General features: G+C 39.3%; 1 protein-coding gene and 1 pseudogene across 2 annotated transcripts in view; one reads left to right on the forward strand and one right to left on the reverse strand.

The window, feature by feature from the left end:
• The window catches only part of LOC107530198 (uS5 assembly chaperone PDCD2-like), a 38,005-nt pseudogene extending 24,903 nt beyond the window's left edge, over positions 1-13,102 (reverse strand).
• OPHN1 (oligophrenin 1) overlaps positions 1-19,219 on the forward strand; it is a 507,400-nt gene that overhangs the window by 121,600 nt on the left and 366,581 nt on the right. The gene's annotated exons all lie outside the window — the stretch shown is intronic.

The raw sequence follows: 19,219 nt of genomic DNA on the forward strand, positions 1-19,219 counted from the left end.
GTTGTTGTACCAATACCATGCCATTTTGATTACAATGGCTTTGTAATACAGTTTGATATCCTGTAATGTGATCCCTCCTACTCTGTTCTTTTTTCTGAAGATGGCTGCAGGTGTTCGTGGTCTTTTTTGGTTCCATGTAAATTTTCGAAATGTTTGTTCTAGACCTGGGAAATATGCTGTTGATATTTTAATAGGAATTGCATTGAGTTTATAAACTTCTTTGGGTAGTATGGGAATTTTAATGATATTAATTCTTCCAATCCATGAGAATGGTATATTCTTCCACTTGTTCAAATCTTCCTCTCTTTCTTTTTTCAGTGTCCTGTAGTTTTCTGTGGACAGGTCTTTTACATCCTTGGTTAAGTTTATTCCTAGGTATCTCATGTTTTTAGTTGCAATGATAAATGGTATTGTTATTTTTAGTTTCTCTCTCTGAAAGTTCATTGTTTGTGTATAAGAATGCGATTGATTTCTGGATCTTGATTTTATATCCAGCTACGTTGCCAAATCCGTTTATCAAATCTAGTAGTACTTTGATGGAGTCTTTAGGGTTTTCTATGTACAATATCATGTAATCTACAAATAATGACAGTTTTACTTCCTCCTTTCCAATTTGGAAACCTTTCGTGTTTTCTTTCTGTCTGATGGCTATGGGGAGGTCTTCCAGTATTATGTTGAATAAGAGTGACAAAAGTGGACATCCCTGTCTTCCGGGTTTTAATGGAAATGGTTTTAGTTTTTGCCCATTGAGTATGATGTTGGCTGTAGGTCTGTCATATATGGCCTTTATTATGTTGAGGTATGATTCCTCTATTCCCACTTTGCTGAGAGTTTTTATCAGAAATGGGTGCCGGATTTTGTCGAATGCTTTTTCTGCATCTATTGATATGATCATGTGATTTTTGTCCTTCATTTTGTTTATGTGATGTATCACATTTATTGATTTGTGGATGTCGTACCACCCTTGAATCCCCGGAATAAATTCCACTTGTTCATGATGTATGATCTTTTTAATGTATTGCTGGATCTGGTTTGCTACTATTTTAGTGATGATATTAGCATCTTTGTTCATCAGGGATATTGGCCTGTAATTTTCTTTCCTTGTAGTATGTTTATGTGGTTTTGTGATTAGGATGATACAGGCCTCATAAAAAGAGTTTGGGAATTTTCCCTCCTCTTGAATTTTCTGGAATAGTTTGAATAGAATAGGTGTTAATTCTTTTTTGAATGTTTGGTAAAACTCGCCTGTATATTCATCTGGTCCAGGACTTTTGTTTGCTGGCATTTTTTTTTTTTTTTTTTTTTTTTTTTTTACTACTGCTTTAATTTCATTAGATATTGGCCTATTCAGGTTTTGTGCCACTTTTTGATTCAGCTTTGGAAGGTTGTATGCTTCTAGGAATTTGTCCATTTCCCCCATGTTGTCCAATTTGTTGGCATATAGTTGCTCATAGTATTTTCTTACAATCCTTTGTATGTCTGTTGAGTCAGTTGTTATATCGCCTCTTTCATTTCTGATTTTATTTACTTTGGTCCTCTCTCTTTGTTTCTTAGTGAGTTTGCCTAAAGGTGCATCAATCTTATTTACCTTTTCAAAGAACCAGCTCTTGGTTTCATTGATTTGTTGTATTGTTTTTTTAGACTCTATGTCATTAATCTCTGCTCTGATTTTTATTATTTCCTTCCTTCTACTTCCTTGGTGCTTTCCTTGCTCTTGTTGTAGTTCTCTTAGTTGTTGTGTTAGATGGTTCATCAGAACTATTTCTTTCTTTCTTTTTTTAAAATTCTATTATTGTTTAAAATATTACAGATGTCCCTTTTTCTCCCCAATGACCCGTTCCACCCCGTTCCTTCCCCCTCCCCAGTCCCTCTCCCCACCATTGTTCCTGTCCTTGGGTTGTGCATATATGCATATAAATTCTTTGGTTACTCTCTCCCCCTTCACCTACCAGGCCTCCTCCATCCCTCTGACATTCATCAGTCTCATCCATGCATCCATGTCATTGAATCTATTCTGTTCATCAGTTTATTAAGTTCTTTAGATTCCACGTATAAGTGAGATCATGTGATATTTGTCTTTTCCTGCCTGGCTTATTTCACTTAGCATAATATTCTCCAGGTCCATCCATACGGTCCCAAAGGGTACAAGATTCTTCCTCTTTACAGCTGTGTAGTATTCCATGGTGTAAATGTCCCACAGCTTTTTTATCCACTCATCTACTGATGGGCACTTGGGCTGTTTCCAGATCTTAGCTATTGTAAACTGTGCTGCTATGAACATCGGGGTACATATATCCTTTCTGATAAATATTTCAGGATTCTTAGGATACATTCCTAAGAGTGGAATCACTGGGTCAAATGGCAGCTCCATTTTTAATTTTTTGAGGAACGTCCATACTGTCTTCAATAGTGGTTGCACCAGTCTGCATTCCCACCAGCCGTGTACTAGGCTTCCCCTTTCTCCACACCCTCGCCAGCACAAATCATTTGTTGATTTGTTCATGGTAGCCATTCTGACAGGTGTGAAGTGATGCCTCATAGCGGTTTTAATTTGCACCTCTCTGATGATTAGCGACGTTGAGCATTTTCTCATGTGTCTCTTGGCCATTTGTATGTCCTTTTGGAGAAGTGTCCATTCAGGGCCATTACCCATTCCGTAATTGGGTTGTTTGTCTTTCTCTTGCTGAGTGCTATGAGTTCTTTGTACACTTTGGAAATTAGCCCCTTATCAGATTCATCCTTGGCAAATGTTTTCCCATACCGTGGGGTTCCTTTGTATTTTGAGGCTGTTTTGTTTTGCTGTGCAGAACCATTTTAGCTTGATGTAGTCCCATATGTTTATTTTTTCCTTTGTTTCTCTTGCCCTAGGAGATGCATCAGTAAAAAGCCCACTACATGGGATGTCTGTGACTTTACTGCCTATGTTTTCTTCAAGGATTTTTATGGTTTCGTGACTTACATTTAAGTCTTTTATCCATTTTGAGTTTATTTTTGTGTATGGTGAAAGTTCGTGGTCTTGTTTCATTCTTTTGCATGTATCTGTCCAATTTTCCCAGCACCACTTATTGAAGAGACTGTCCTTACTCTATTGGATACTCTTGCCTCCTTTGTGAAATATTAACTGACCATAATGGCCTGGGTTTATTTCTGTGGTCTCTCTTCTGTTCCATTGATCTATATGCCTTTTGTTGTACCAATACCAGGTCGTTCTGATTACTGTGGCTTTGTAATATAGATTCAAGTCTGGTAATGTGATCCCTCCCACTCTGTTTTTTTTTCTCCTCAAGGTGGCTGCAGCTTTTCAGGGTCTTTTTTGGTTCCATATAAATTTTCGAAATGTTTGTTCTAGGTCTGTGAAATATGCTGTTGGTATTTTCATAGGAATTGCATTGAATTTATAAATTGCTTTGGGTAGTATAGACATTTTAATGATATTAATTCTTCCAATCCATGACCATGGTATCTTCTTCCACTTGTTTAAATCCTCCTCTATTTCTTTTTTCAGTGTCACGTAGTTTTCTGAGTTCAGGTCTTTTACATCCTTGGTTAAGTTTATTCCTAGGTATCTTATTTTTTTCGTTGAAATGGTAAATGGTATTGCTATTTTAGTTTCTCTCTTTGAGAGTTCATTGTTTGTGTATAAGAATGCCATTGATTTCTGGATGTTGATTTTGTATCCAGCTACCTTGCTAAATTATTTTATCAAATCTAGTAGTACTTTGATGGAGTCTTTAGTGTTTTCTATGTACAGTATCATGTCATCTGCAAATAATGACAGTTTTACTTCCTCCTTTCCAATTTGGATTCCTTTTATATTTTTTTCCTGTTTGATGGCTATGGCGAGGACTTCCAGTACTATGTTGAATAAGAGTGGTGAAAGTGGACATCCCTGTCTAGTTCCTGTTTTTAATGGAAATGGTTTTAGTTTTTGCCCATTGAGTATGATGTTGGCTGTAGGTCTGTCATATTATTATGTTGAGGTATGATTCCTCTATTCCCACCTTGCTGAGAGTTTATATCAGAAATGGGTACTGGATTTTGTCGAATGCTTTTTCTGCGTCTATTGATATGATCATATGATTTTTGTCCTTCATTTTGTTTATGTGATGTATCACATTTATTGATTTGCGGATGTTGTACCAGCCTTGCATCCTTGGAATATATCCCACTTGGTTATCATGTATGATCTTTTTAATATATTGCTGGATCTGTTTTCCTAGTATTTTAGTGAGGATTTTAGCATCTATGTTCATCAAGGATATTGGCCTTTAATTTTCTTTCTTTGTAGTATCTTTATCTGGTTTTGGGATTAGGGTGATCCTGGTCTCATAAAAAGAGTTTTGGAGTTTTCCCTCCTCTTGAATTTTCTAGAATAGTTTGTATAGAATAGGTGTTAATTCTTCTTTGAATGTTTGGTAAAACTTGCCTGTAAATCCATCTGGTACAGGACTTTTGTTTGCTGAGAGTTTTTTGATTACTGCTTCAATTTCATTAGTTGTTATCGGCCTATTCATGTTTTCTTCGTCTTCTTGATTCATCTTTGGAAGTTTGTATGCTTCTAAGGATTTGTCCATTTCCCCTATGTTGTTCAATATTTTGGCATATAGTTGCTCATAATATTTTCATACAATCCTTTGTATTTCTGCTGGATCAGTTGTTATATCGTCTCTTTCATTTCCTATTTTATTTTTTTGGGTCCTTTCTCTTTATTTCTTAGTGAGTCTAGCTAAAGGTGTATCTATCTTATTTACCTTTTCAATGAACCAGCTCCTGTTTTCATTGATTTTTTGTATTGTTTTTTTCATCTCTATGTCATTAATCTCTGCTCTGATTTTTATTATTTCCTTCCTTCTACTTCCTTGGGGTTTTTCTTGCTGTTCTTGTTATAGTTCTCTTAGTTGTTGTGTTAGATGGTTCATTTAGATCTTTTTCTTGTTTCTTGAGACAGGCCTGTAATGCTATGAATTTTCCTCTCAGGACTGCTTTTTCCATGTCCCTTAGGTTTTGGGTTATGTGTGTTCATTTTTGCTAATTTCCATGAAGTGTTTGATTTCTTCCTTGATCTCCTTGGTAACCCATTCATTGTTTAATAACGTGCTTTTAGCCTCCATGTGTTTGAATATTTTTGAGTTTTTTTATTGTGGTTGATTTCTAGTTTCATGGCATTGTGATCCGAGAAGGTGTTTGATATGATTTCAGTCTTCTTATATTTGTAGAGACTTGCTTTGTGCCCTAACATGTGGTCCATTTTTTAGAATGTTCCATGTGCACTTGAGAAGAATGTGTATTCTGCTGCTTTAGGGTAAAATGTTCTGTAAATGTCAATTAAATCCATTAGGTCTAGTGAGTCCTTTAAGGTCTGCATTACCCTGCTTATTTTTTTTTGGCTTGATGATGTGTCCATTGCTGACAGTGGGGTGTTCAAGTCCCCCACTATGATTGTGTTGCTGTCAATCTCCCCTTTGAAGTCCCCCAAGAATTTTTTATATATTTAGGTGCTCCTGTATTAGGTGCATAAATGTTCATAGGGGTTATTTCCTCCTGTTGGATCTATCCCTTTAGTAATATGTAGTGACTATCTTTGTCTCTTGTTATGGTCTTTATTTTGAAGTCTGTTTTGTCAGAAATAGGAATTTACACTCCAGCTTTCTTTTCCTTTCCATTTACATGGAATATTTTACTCCATCCCTTCACTTTTAGCCTGTGTGAGTCTTTTGCTCTCAGGTGGATCTGTTGTAGAAAGCATATATTTGGATCCTGTTTTCTTATCCATTCAGCTACCCTATATCTTTTGATTGGACCATTTATTCCATTTAGATTTAAGGTTACTATTGATATAAACTTATTTAATGCCATTTTTCCCCGTTTTGCTGATGTTCCTTTTTCTCACTATTCCTACTTTTTCTTTTTTTTTTTAAATATATCTTTATTGATTTCAGAGAGAGGAAAGGAGAGAGGGAGAGATAGAGAGCGAAACATCAATGACGAGAGAGCCATTGATCGAGGCCACAACCTGGGCATGTGCCCTGAATGGGAATCAAACCCCGATTGCCTGGACCCTAGTTTGATGCTCAAGTGCTGAGCCATGCCTGGCTGGACCCTTCCTTTCCTTAAAGGAGGCCTTTCAGCATTTCTTTCAATGCTGGTTTGGTGGTACTGGACTCATCTAGCCTTTTTTTTTCTGGGAAGTTCTTTATTTCACCTTCAATTTTAGATGATAGTCTTGGTTGCATGTCCTTGCTTTTCATTACTTTGAGAACTTCATGCCATTCCCTTCTGGACAGAAGAGTTTCCATTGAGAAATCAGCTCTCAGCCTTATGGGGGTTCCCTTGTAGGTCACTGCTTGTCTCTCTCTTGCAGCCTTTAATATTTTCTCTTTGTCCTTGACATTTGCCATTTTAATTATGATGTGTCTTAGAGTGGGTGTCTTTGGGTCCCTCTTGTTTGGAACCCTCTGTGCTTCCTAAACTTGTGTATCTTTTACCTTCACCAGCCTAGGGAAGTTTTCTATCATTATTTCCTCCACTAAGTTCTCTATCCCTTGCTCTCTTCCCCTCGCGCACCCCCTCCCCTCCCGGCACTCCTATAATCTGAATACTGTTTCGCTTCATGTTATCCGTAAGCTGCCTTAGACTGTCCTCATGGTTTTTAAATGATTTTTCTTTTTGTTGCTCTGATTGATTGATTTTTTTCTACCTTGTCTTCTCAGTCACTTATTCTGCCCTCTGCTTCATTGAGCCTGCTTTTAAATCCTCCCAGTGCATTGTTGATATCAGGTACAGCATTCTTTATCTCTGTCTGAGTTTTGTTCATGGTATGTATCTCTTTTTTCATGTTTTCACTAAGGTCCTCGATCTTTACATCTAGTGTCTTCTTAACTTCTTTGAACATCTTCATCATCAATACTCTGAACCCTATTTCTGATAACTTGCTTAACTGCATCTCATCAACGTCTTTTTCTGGCGATTTTTCCTTTTCTTTAACTTGAGGGTTGTTTCTTTGTCTCCTCATTTTGGTAGGTCTTAGTGTTTGTATCTATATATTAGATATATTTGCTGTCTTCCAGTCTTGTCGGATTGGATTTCGTCTTGTGGGTCCAGTGGAGCCCAGAGATATGTTTTCCTTATACTTCTGAACTCTGTGCTGTAGGCGTGTCCTTCTTGCGGATGTCCCTTTTGTGGTTTCTTTATGTTCTCCTGTTGTGGTTGGGTCTAGATTGTTGTTGATCAGTCCTTGAGATGATCCTCCTCTGAGGTTGGCTAACTGTTTCTCAGCCCCAACCTCCTCGTTTAAGCTGTTGTACAGGTGCTCTCCAGGCAGGACAATATACAACCAAACTTCCAGGAAACAAGAGGTATCTTACAAAATATCTTGACAGTAACAATGAAAACAACCCACATGAAAATACAGTTGGGAGAGTAAAGGGAGAACACACACACACACACACACACACACCCCAAAATACTTAAAAAAAAGAAAGAGAGAAAGAAAAGTATCACTTAGAGTGTTGCATATGTTGTTAATAGTTGTGAAAATTAATAAAATAATACTAAACTAAAATGTAAAAAATAGATAAGCTACTGGGAGATAACAGAAGCAAAGAAAAGATTCTGAAAGAAGGTCCAGCAAAAAATTAAGTGAGAGAATAGTAGTTGGATAATAGTTGAAAACGAGAAAACAAAAATACAATAAAGAGAATAAGAGAAAGTAACAATCAAACAGGAAGACAGAAGGGAGGATAACAAAAGAATGAATGAAAAGTAGAAAAAGAAAAAAGGAAAAGTAAAAAAAGTTTTGTCAATGTATCGAGAGGAGATAGAGATATATAGCCCAGGCAGGGAGGGAGTTCGGTAAGAGGTTTGGTGGAAACTATAGAGGAAAGCAATAAACTTGGTTATAATGATAAAGTCCCAGTCGTTAAGCAGGGAATATCAAAAAAGTCTTGATTGTCGAAGCAAGGATAAAACAAAACAAAGCAAATAAACAAAACAAAACTAAAAACAAGCTAAGCAAGACAAAATTCTTGGATAAAAAAGAGAAAAATGTTAGTTAAAAAATGTTTTTTTTAAAAAAATTAAAAATAATTATTATAAGATTTAAAAAAGAAGAAAAAAAAAATTTTCTCCCCTTCCTCTTCTTCCTATGGAAAAAAGAGGGAAAAATAACACACAAAAAACAAACAAAAAAAACCAAAAAGAAAAACAAAACAAAAAACAAAACAAAACAAAACAAAAAAAGAGAAGAAAAAAATACAGTCAATTAGGTGAGTGGTTTCTTTATGTTCTCCTGTTGTGGTTGGGTCTAGATTGTCGTTGATCAGTCCTTGGGATGATCCTCCTATGAGGGAGTGTGGAACAGCATCAAAAGTGGGGATCTCACACCAAGAGTGACTAGAGGGGAAGGAGCACCCCGCGCTGGGCAGTTTATATTTTCTGAGGCTTGCTGTTTTGTATGCTGATTTCAGTTCTCCTGGGAGGTACTTGTGCATCATTCAATGTGAAGAGCTGTCTAGGTTTAGCTCTGGTGTCTTTAGGTAGATCATTGATCTGAGGCTCTCCATAGACCGTATCCTCTTGTCAGCTATTTTGCAACCTTGTAGTTGCCTGGTCTTACTCCATAGTCTTCTATAGAGCTTTTAGGGTGAAGGGTAGCAAGTGTAGCTCAGGGTATCATTCCCCTTAGAGGTTTTGCTGTCAGGCACTCACTCTGCCGTAGTTAGTGTCTGCTCAACAGCCAGGTCCTCAGTCCTTATCTTGTCCTCTCATTCTAGTTCCCCAGGCTCTGGCCTGCTGCAGCTTCAGATTGATTTTAGCCTGTTGCCTCTTCTGTTTGGGCCATTTCAGCAGCCTGGGCTCAGTGGGTTCGATTACAAAAACATTCTGGTGAGCCCTTTGCCCGCCATTTCCCAGCACTGTTTTTCTTGTTTCCCTCCAGTTCCCAAACAACAGTCCCTGAGAGTCTTATTCTTGTACAGTCCTCCTGTGAGTGTCTCTCCCTTCCCCCTCATGACTGTGCCCTGCTGGTGTGTCTGGGGCCTCAGTGAGCTGGACCCACCCCTTTTCTATTGGGGGCAGTGTTTCTAGCTTCAGGAGATGCAGGTGTGCTCAGGCCCTCCCTGCTCAGCTCTGGTTGGCTGGTCTCAGCAGGCCCGCCCCTCAGACAGTCTGACTTCAATCCCAACCTCCACTGGTCTTTCTGCATGGTGCAAGCCAGGAAGATGGGAACCAGTTCTGTGATCAAACTCATAAACACATAACACAACACACAAGCAGAGAGTCTGCCCTGCAAGGTCCTGCCACCCGCACAAGGCATCCAGCTGGAGGGGACCCAAAGTAAGCTCCAGGCTGTTCCCTGCCCTGCTGGTCTCAGCAAAGCTGGGGCAGATTCAGGTGCCACCATGGCACCCCTCAGGGCTAGTCACAGATCCCAGCCACTCTGCACTAGGAGCAGATTCAGTGCTTTCTGGGGCTCAACAGAATGCCTTACAGGGAGGCAGAGGGTCCCCGTGTGTGGCTGCTCAGCGCAGCCCTCTGTTCCCTTACCACTCGGGTGCCTTACACTTTGGGACAACCTTCTCTATCATCTGCACCCCGAGCATTAGACGCTGGTTGCAGTTGCCACTAGAAGCTTTGTTTCACTAGAAGGTGCTGTGTGCCATTAGAGGTTTTGTCTCCTAGGAAGGTGCCCTCTCCTCCTTGTGGACTCACCACTTTCCTGGTTCCCTCTGCCCTGTGCGCGGGGTGCTCCTTCTCCTCTAGTCACTCTTCATGTGAGATCCCCGCTTTTGATGCTGTTCCACACTCCCGAGGGCAGGGAGCTTTGTAGCTTCCAAGCCTCTGGGCTTGGAGCCCGGCACAGGCTTTAGGGGGGACTTCTCCTTCCTACACCCCCCCCCTTACTGGACTCTGTGATGGTTCTTCAATGCTCCCCACTCACCGTCCACTCATGTATGTTTCTCTGGGTTTTCCTAGCTGGCTACGTAGGATTTTAGGAGTAAATTGAGTCTGTGGCTGGGAGTGGGGGCGCTGTTCTGCTTCTCAGGGTGCTGCCATCTTCCACTCCACCAATTATCTTCTTTCTTTGAATGAGCCTTATATTTCTGTTTCTCTGTATACCTTGTGTTTTTAACTTTTGTTGAAAATTGGGTATTTGACTATTATAATGTAGCAACTCAGGAAATCAAATTAGATCCTCTCATTTTCATAGAGTTTACTTTTAAAAATTTTTAACAGTATTTTGATTTTTAAAGGCTGTTGTTGTCCATTTGTTTTGAGACATTTACAAACTGTATTTGCAATGACTTTCCCTTGTCATGTGTGATAACTGAAGAGCATTCCTTTAGTTGTTTTCAGCTCATGCTTTGACAGATTTCTTGGAATTCCAGGAGATCAAACAGACAAACAAAAAGCATAAAAAAATAAGACATATCAGCTTCTTTTCCTAGTCTTTTCAGATTGGCCTTGTGCTGGGTTACTCCACCATTTAGTTAGGCCTACTCTGAGCCTAGGGAACAGCCTGTGGTAAAAGGTTCTTCTTAGGTCTTTTCTGAGGATACATCATGCCTTGGCATGTGCATGTCTTTCTAAATTTCTCCCATATAAATTGCTGCTCTTGAGTGTCATAATTTCCCAAAGTGTCTTCACTCGAGCTTCTCCTATGGGCCTTAGATGGTATGTTGTATGTCTCCACAGATTATCTTTTGCCCCAGTAATCTGTGGCTGTTAGAGGCAGAATCGTGCCCCTCAAAATTAATATGTTGAATTCTTAACCCCAAGTATTTTATGTTGTAACTCTATTTGTAGATAGGGGCCTTACAAGTGGTAATTAAGGTAAATGAGTTTATATCGGTGTACCCAAGTCCAACATGACTGGTTTTCTATAAGAAGAGTAGATTAGGATACAGACATACACTGAAGGAAGACCATGTAAAGACACAGGCCATATATGGCCATCTATAATCCAACGAGAGAGGCCTTAGAAGAAACTAATCCTTCAGATACCTCAGATTTCTAGTGTCCAGAATTGTGATAAAATTAATTTTTATTTTTTTATTTTTAATATATCTTTATTGATTTCAGAGAGAGGAAAGGAAAGGGAGAGAGATAGATTGAAACATCAATGATGAGAGAGTCATTGATCAGCTGCCTCCTGCACACCCCTGACTGGGTATTGAACCTGCAACCCAGGCATGTGCCCTGACAGGGAATCAAACCTCGATCGCCTGGATTCTAGGTCGATGCTCAACTGCTGAGCCATGCTCAGCTGGGCAAATTTTTATTGTTTAAGTCACCCAGTTTATGTCACATTGTTATGGCAGTCCTTAGCAAGCTAATATAGTAGGTTTGTAGCGACTTTGTATCTTTTATGTGCAGTGCCCGCTGCATTCCCTCCCTGCCATCCTATGTGAAACTGAGATGATCACCTTGGATCAGCCCTTTAGGTATCTTCCAGATAGATTAGAACAGATATACACAATAATTTGCAAGTAAAGTCTGCTCTAGTTCCTATGGTTTGATGTCCAGAATTGGCAAATAGGCTGCCATAGGCTTAAAACCAAGACCGCTACTCCACAAGTGCAGCTAGGGCTAGTGGAAACACCAAAAATCTTTCCTGCCATTTTGAAGATATATTTTCCCTGATTGGGCCTTTGGTTGGTTGTAGCAAACCTCTTACTGTTTCAAAGAGCTGCTACAATATTGGTTCCAATAGCTTCTGTTTTTTTTTTTTTTATGTTAGTGTATTTCCAAGACATGTTGCAGACCTAAATAAGTTAGACATAAAAGTATATTCTGTGTGATTCCATAGAAAACCATAATGATAGAAAGAAAATTGGTATTTATATAACATTAGTTAACTAATGAACCAATTAATCCTCTTTTTATTCTACCTCATTTCCAGAGAGTTTCAATTTCCTGAAAAAGCATTATCTAATTACCTTCTAGACTAAGTAAGGAAAAAGAGAGGGAAAACATTATAGAAGACACATGAATAAATTAGGTGATGGAGAGAGAACCCTCAAATATAGTATGAAAAATTTTAAGATAGTGAGTTGATAGACAGGGATAAGGAAGTATTGGGGAAGATAAAATGATTAATTTACATGCCTTGGAGTGATGCAGTCATATTAAGGATAAAATAAATGTCCTATATGTGACAAGCCCTTTTAGGTTATCTGTTGATTTTTTGGAGTCCAGCAGTTACTCAACTCATTTATCTAAAATATATGATTCTTTCTGGGCATTTCCCTCAATACCGAGGCCAAATAAATAATAACCTTTCCATGAAGAACAGTTAATTTATGGTTGTTCATATTTCTCAATGTAATTTTTGTGCATTGTCTCATTTTGTTTGTTAATTTATAAGGTAAGGATAGTAATACCTACCTTTGGATAGTTGGAAAGAGTAAATGAGAATGTTTATAGAAAGACTTTCTTAAACTTTTTCAGGCTCTGTGAATATGTAAGGTAGTGTTTTGAAGGCCAGAAATCTGGAGAAGAGAAGTGGTTCTATACCTGAAACTAATATAATAATGTATGTCAACTATAACTGAAATATTTAAAACATTTAAAAAAGAAATAGTGTAAATAATGAAAAAGGGAATGAATGGAACTCCATCCTTACTACAGTGGCACCTCAGTTTTTGAATGTAACCCATTCTGGAAGACTATGCGAGTTCTGAAAAGTTTGAAAACTGAGGCACAGTTTCCCACAGAAAGTAATGCAAAATGGATTAATCCATCCCAGACATTTAAAATCAACCCCTAAAACAGCAATTTAACATGAATTTTATTATCTAATGTTACCACAGATCCATAAAATGATATACAATGAGAGCAATAAACACAATATACTGTACTGTAAAAGCAATAATAAACACAATGTAAAAACAGTATTGTAGATGATAAAAATGAAATGTAATTTTTTCTTACCTGCAGCAATGATATTCATGGTTTGGATGGGGGGGTCCCCTTCAATAATCACAATAGGTGTCTGTTCTTCATGTGTTCTGTGACCATCTTCCAGAATCACAATAGGTGACTTTTCTTCAGGTGTTCTGTAGCCCTCTTCCATAATCACTGTAGGTGACTCCTCTCCTGCCATTCCTTCCCTTGATTTTTTACACCACTGACAGCTGGTTCACACTCACTGGATCTTTTCCTCACTAAAAATTTTTCAATTTACATTTGCTTTTTCTGATGTTTTAAAATTTGTCTAAAGTGAGATATAGCATTATCATTGAAAGTGTAAGTGGCATGACTTACAGCAGCTTTATCAGGGTGATATTTTTCAACAAAATTTTGCACTTCAACCCATTTTCACACATTTCTTTGATCAGTGCAATAGAAACAATTTCTCTTCCCTTCTCCTTCTCCTCCAAAGACAATTCCTCAGTTGCCACCTGTTGCTGCTCCGTCAGAATGTTTTGAAGTTCTTCTGTGGAGAGTTCAGTCTTCTGGCTCTCCACTAACTCCTCTACATTATCACTACTCACTTCTAAGCCCATGGACTTTCTGAGACACAGTATTCTCAACAGTAGGAGCATCATCTTCAACATCCTCAAATACACATTCATGGACAGCTTCTGGCCACAATTTCTTCCATACTGACTTCATTGTTCTGTGAGACACATCCCTCCATGCTTTGTCTATGAGATGTGAGCAAAGTAGGATTTTGAAATGATTCTTCCAGCACTCTCTGAGGGTTAGCTCTGTGTCCGAGGTCAGCTCAAAGCAACTTTGGAACAGTGCTTTAGTGTAAAGCTTCTTAAAATTAAATATGACCTGCTGGTCCATGGGCTGGATGAGTGGAGTTATGTTGGGGGTCAAAAACTTCACATTGATAAAACTGAGCTCTTCCATCAACTTGTCCTCTAAGCCTGGAGGGTGAGCTGGAGCATTATCCATAACAAGCAGGAACTTCATTGGAAGATTTTTGTCTTGGAGGTATTTTTTTACACTTGGCCCGAACACTTCATGAACTCACTCAGTAAAAAATTTCCTGGTTCCCCAAACTTTGCTCTTTGCCCTCCACATCACATGCAGTTTGCTTTTTATGACATTGTTTTTCTTGAATACCCTGGAGTTCTTAGAATGGTAGACTAGCAAAGGCTTCAATTTAAAATCCCCCCTTGCATTCCCATAAAATAAAAGGGTTAGCCTGTCTTTCATGGGCTTGTGTATTGGCAATGATTTCTCCTCCTTTGTTATGTAGGTCCTCTTTGGCATTTTCTTCCAAAAGAGGCCTGTCTCATCACAGCTGAAAACTTGTTGGGGAAGGAAACCCTCTGCCTCTACGTAATCTTTAAATTCCAAAACAAATTGGTTGGCAGCGTCTTTGTTGGCACTAGTAGCTTCACCATGTCTCACCATACTGTGTATGCCAGTTCTCCTCTTAAACTTTTCAAACCACCCTCTACTTGCCTTGAAAATATCATTCTCAGAACTTGTTCCAGGGGTGTTTTTGATGAGGTCAGCATGCAACTGTAAAGCTTTTTCACAAATCTTGCTCTCAGAAATGCCGTCACTGGCCAACTGTTTTTCATTTTTCCATATGAAAAACAATTTTTCCACTTCTTCAATTGTCTTGTGTTCTTTGTCTTGTAAGTGTTTTAACATGTCTTGCAACATTGACTCCTTTAATGGCTTCTTTATTTTTCAAGATGGTACAGATTGTAGATTTGGCCATACCAAACTGCGTTGCCAGATCACATACATGGACAACACTTTTATGTTTGGAAATAATTTTCTTCTTTACCTCTATTGTTGTTCTGTTAATGATTCTGTTGGCTTTGCAGCTTTTATCCATTTCTCACAGCAAGGGGTGATTAGCAGAGGGCACCTGAGATGACATTAACATAGACTGATTGCACACAGTCACAAAAACAAATTGGTTGCAAGAGTGCTCCTGAGATGAGATGAGCACAGATTGAGTGCACACAGTCACTAAATAAGCCAAAATATCACCTCCGTGTTACGCAGGTGCTCAGGACTCAATAGAGGACAGCTAGCCCTCAGTATCTTGCACTCAGTGGAAGCCCTATGGCATGTTAAACTTCTGATGGGTGTTCGAAAACTGAAGCATTTACTTCTGGGTATATGGCATTCGTAAACCAAAATGTTCATCAAAGGAGATGTTCGAAAACTGAGGCCTTTATACCTTTATGTACAAAATACTATGTGTTGAAAATCATATTATTTGTGGCTTATGAAATGTTCAGATAATTCTAAAAGAGAAATGAATAAGAACTGTACCTTGTTTCGCTTCCATAACATTTAAGAAATTCTGGTATGTTTGAAAGGGAAATATAATGGATAATTTTATTCAATTACCCTGAGTGAAACAGAGAACCTGGGGAATTCTGGGCTTGTCCTTTTCTTCTGCTGGCCACGTAGGCCAGAGAAAAGCGATTGTTTCCCAGACATAGAGCCATTTTGTGTTCTCTTTGCTGATGAAATATGGAGGGCATGGTATGCATGTCCCTTTCACATTTATGTGGCCCAGATTTGAAGTGGGAAATGTGATTCTAAATTGTGGAAATTTGAGAAGGCATGGTAACCTGGCCTGCAGTCCCTAATCTCTGTAAAACTTTTATTATTATTATTATTATTATTATTATTGTCATGATCATCATCATGATCATCATCAATGGGATGTTCAATGGGTCAAGGCTTTAAGTACTGAAAATAAGTACTTCTGAATAGGGAACATAGACAAGATGGTAATAAAATTATTGACAGATTAATCTCTTCTGGCCAAATGCCTGCACACATTTTATTGTGTTTAATCATGGTAGCTTAACTGTGATAGCATTTAATTGAAAGGAACAGATGCTATTGTTTGTATTATTTCACTTTCTGTTAGCCTGAGAGCAAAAATTCATAATAAGCCTATGTATCTGATAGACATGAAGATGGAGGATGGTGAAACTAGGAAGTGAATTACAGAACAGGAACAGAGAACCAAAAATAACGAGCAAGCTTGAGTTTTCCTAGAAGATGCTCTAATGAGTTACTTTGCTTGGTGAGAGCCGTGTTCCTCAAATTTTAAAGAGCATACTAATCTCCTAGGGAATATTTAAAAATGAAGATTCTGATTCAGCAGGTCTGGGTGTGACCTGGGAATGTGTATTTCCATTGAGCTTTCAGGTGATGATGATATTTTTGTACTAAGAACACTCTTGAAATAGTAACTGGGGAGAGTTTGGCTGGATCTCTTCGTGGAAGTTATATTTTAAAAATTTGAATCAAGACAATTTGTCAAAAAGGTAGTAAAAGGTTAAAGTCCATGGTGCATGAGCAGGCTGAAAAGCAATCTCAGACAGTGAATAAAGAAAAATTGAATTTACTTAAAGAAAAGGTGATGGGGGATGGGGATATCGAAAGGGAAGAGCTACACAGCATGGAGCCAAAGGGTATTGGGTCCATGATGGCAGCTCTTAGGATCTGGAGTTTCATCCTTATATGCAGTCACTGGCAGGATGCTTTTGTCACCAGTGGATTTTGGGGGTTTGGTTTGTGGTCCTGGGCAGTGGAGTTGAGTCAACAGGAAGGCAGATGTGCAATCAGGTGCTTTTTGGCAGTTTTAGTTCCTTACATGATTTGATTACTGGTGTCCAGCATTTTCTGTCCCACAAGTATTACTGGTCTTTCTTCTCCTGAGGTGTGGAAGCTTACAAAGTGGCCATTAAGAATTTATATTGTGGAAGAGGAAGCGGTGGCACTGTGAGAAGCAGCAGAGCACCCCTGCTCCCAGCCACAGACTTGATTTACTCCTAAAATACTATGTAGCCAGCTTGGAAAAAACAGAGAAACATACCTGAGTGGTCAAATCACGAGTAGGGAGCACTGAAGAAACATCAGAGAGTCCAGTAAGAGAGGAGGGCATAGAAAGAGGGAGTCCCCCCGAAGCCTGTGCTGGGCTCCAAGCCCGGAGGCTTGAAGGCTGCAAAGCTCCCTCCCTTCAGGAGTGCGAACTGGCATCCAAAAGCGCGGATCTCAGATAGAAGCAGAGGACAGGGGAAGGAGTGCCTGGCTTGGAGAGCAGAGGGACCCAGGGGATCTGTGTGTGCTCCAGGAGGGGACAACACCTTTTTAGTGAAGCAAAGCTTCTAATGGTGGCCGGGACCGATGTTTAATGCTCAGGGTACTGACCATAGGAAAGGCTATCCCAAAGTGTGTGGTACCCTAGTAGTAAGGGACCAGCGCTCTGCACTGAGCAGCCAAACACAGGGACCCTCTGACTCCCTGTAAGGCAGTATGTTGATCCCCAGAAAACACTGAATCTGTGTGGCGTGGGGAAGGGGAAGAGAGCCCTCCCACCCTTAGTTCCCAGTGAGGAGAGCCTGGGATTTTGGACCAGCCCTGAGGGGTGCCGTGGTGGTTCATGGAGTCATCTCAGCTTTACTGAGACCAGCAGCACAGGGGAACTACATGGAGGTGACTTTGGGTCCCCTCCTGCTGGGTGCCTTGGTGCATGGGTGGTCGGACCTTGCAGGGAAGACTTTCTGCTTGTGTGTTGCTTTGAGCATTTTTGAATTGTTGATTGCTGAACTGTCTCCCACTTTCCCGGCATGCACTGGATGGACAGAACAGCTGAAGCTGGGATTGGTGTCTGCAGAGTAGACTGTTTAAGGGCTGTGCCTGGTGCAACCAGCCAACCAGATCTGGGAAGGGAGGGGTGGAGTATGCCTGCCTCTCCTGTAGCCGAGAAGCACCACCTCCAAAGGGAAAGGGGCTTGTCCAGCTCACTGATCCCCGAGATACCCCCACAGCGTACAGTCCTGAGGGGGAAGGGAGAACAGCTCACAGGAGGACATTATAAGAATAAGACTCTCAGGAAGTATTGTTTGAGAACTGGAGGAAACACTGCCACCCCTGCTGGTGGCTGGGCAGGAAAAGGGCTCACTGGAATGTTTTTTGATCTAACCCACTGAGCCAAGGCTGCTGAAATGGCCCATACAGAAAAGGCACCAGGATGAAGTGAATCTGAAGCTGCAGCAGGGCAGTGCACGGGGAACTAGAATCAGAGGATAGGGTAGAGGCAGAGGAGCTGGGTGTGGAGTAGAAACTAACTTGCTCAGAGTGAGTGCTTGTCAGCAAAACCTCAAAGTAAGGGGAGTGTTATCCTGAGCCACGCTAGCCATCCTGCATCCTAAAGACTCTATAGAAGACTCTGGAGTAAAACCAGGTAACTACAAGGTTGCAAAATATCTCACAAGAGGAGGTGATCCATAGAGAGCCTTAGAACAACCATCTACCTAAGGACACCAGAGCCAAACCTAGACAGCTCCTCACATTGGCTGATACACAAGTAGCTCCCAGGAGAACGGAAATCACACAAAACAGTGAGCCGCAGACAATATAATACGCCCAGAAGAAACTCACCTGATTGACTCTCTTTTTTTCTCTCTCTTTTTCCCTTAGGAAGAAGAGAAAGGAAAAAATTATTATTTTTTTTCTTTTAAAATTATATATATATATTTTAAAATTTTTAATTACTTTTTTTAAAGAATTTTGTTTTTCTTAGCTTTTTTGGGGTTTTATTTCTGTTTTATTTTGTTTATTTGCTTTTTTTTGCTTTATCATTGCTTCTGCTAGAAAGACTTTCTTGACATTCCCCGTTTAATTGTTGTGACTTTGTCATTATAACCAACAAGTTTACTGCTTTTCTCTATAGTTTCCCCCAAATTTCTTATTGGACTCCCTCCCTTCTGGGCTTTATCTCTGTCTCTCTCTCCTCTTGATCCATTGCCATGCCTTTTCTTTTTCTTTCTTTTTTCTTCTTTTCTTTAATTCTTTTGTTTTTCTCCCTTCTGTCTTCCTGTCTTTTTGTACATTTGTTAGTTTCTCTTATTCTCTTTATTGTATTTTTATTTTTTCATTTTCAACTATTATCCTATTCCTATTCTCTCCCTTAATTTTTTGCTTGTCATTTTCAGAATCCTTTCTCTGCCTCTTTTATCTCGCAATAGCTTCTCAATTCTTTACATCTTATTTTAGTTTATTATTATTATTTTCTAAATTTTCATCGCTATTAACAACAATATACTTTTCTCTCTTTAAGCGTTCCTTTCCTTTTTTCTATCCTTTTTTTTTTTCTTTTCTAGAATTTGTGTTCTCCCTTCACTGTCCCAATTCTATTTTCACTTGGGTCATTTTCATTGTTATTGTCAAGATATTTTATAAGATACCTCTTGTTTCCTGGAAGTCCAGTCGAGTA

Source organism: Miniopterus natalensis, chromosome X (assembly GCF_054644295.1).
Source record: "Miniopterus natalensis isolate mMinNat1 chromosome X, mMinNat1.hap1, whole genome shotgun sequence".
NCBI classification, from domain to species: Eukaryota; Metazoa; Chordata; class Mammalia; order Chiroptera; family Miniopteridae; genus Miniopterus; species Miniopterus natalensis.